The sequence below is a fragment of the Arachis duranensis genome, chromosome 3 (assembly GCF_000817695.3).
Source record: "Arachis duranensis cultivar V14167 chromosome 3, aradu.V14167.gnm2.J7QH, whole genome shotgun sequence".
NCBI lineage: Eukaryota > Viridiplantae > Streptophyta > Magnoliopsida > Fabales > Fabaceae > Arachis > Arachis duranensis.
The window spans coordinates 70,438,605-70,439,562 of NC_029774.3; the positions used below are offsets into that span (position 1 = coordinate 70,438,605).

The following is a 958-nucleotide window of genomic DNA, read 5'->3' on the forward strand; positions in this document are numbered from 1 at the left end:
AAGAGAAGGAGATGGCCGAAAATAATAATAATAATAATGTAAGGAGAATGCTTGGTGACTTCACAAAGCCAACGTCCAAGTTTGATGGAAGAAGCATCTCCATTCCTGCCATTGGAGCCAATAACTTTGAGCTTAAGCCTCAACTAGTTGCATTAATGCAACAAAACTACAAGTTTTATGGACTTCCATCTGAAGATCCTTATCAGTTTTTAACTGAATTCTTGCAAGTCTGTGATACTGTAAAGACGAATGGAGTTAATCCTGAAGTCTACAGACTCATGCTTTTCCCTTTTGCTGTAAGAGACAGAGCTAGAATATGGTTGGATTCACAACCTAAGGATAGCCTGGACTCCTGGGATAAGCTGGTCACTGCCTTCTTGGATAAATTCTTTCCTCCTCAAAAGCTGAGCAAGCTGAGAGTGGATGTTCAAACCTTCAAACAAAAAGATGGTGAATCCCTCTATGAAGCTTGGGAAAGATACAAGCAGTTAACCAAGAGATGTCCATCTAACATGTTTTCTGAATGGACCTTATTAGATATATTCTATTATGGTCTCTCTGAATTTTCGAAAATGTCACTGGATCACTCTGCAGGTGGATCTATTCACCTGAAGAAAACACCTGAAGAGGCACAAGAACTCATTGACATGGTTGCTAACAACCAGTTCATGTATACCTCTGAGAGGAATTCTGTGAATAATGGGGTCCCTCAGAAGAAAGGAGTTCTTGAAATTGATGCTCTGAATGCTATACTGGCTCAGAACAAAGTGTTGACTCAACAGGTCAACATGATCTCTCAAAATCTAAATGGATTGCAACATGCAGCCAACAGTACTAGAGAGGCAGCTTCTGAAGAAGCTTATGATCCTGAGAACCCTGCCATGGCAGAGATTAATTACTTAGGTGAACCTTATGGAAACACCTATAACTCATCATGGAGAAATCATCCAAATTTCTC

At 40.0% G+C, this 958-nt stretch overlaps 1 non-coding gene across 1 annotated transcript; it reads right to left on the reverse strand.

The window, feature by feature from the left end:
• Window positions 1-410: 410 nt before the first annotated feature.
• On the reverse strand, window positions 411-514 carry LOC127745847 (small nucleolar RNA R71). The gene has a single exon (XR_008007471.1). It is a non-coding gene; the product is annotated as a small nucleolar RNA R71 (small nucleolar RNA).
• Window positions 515-958: the final 444 nt, after the last annotated feature.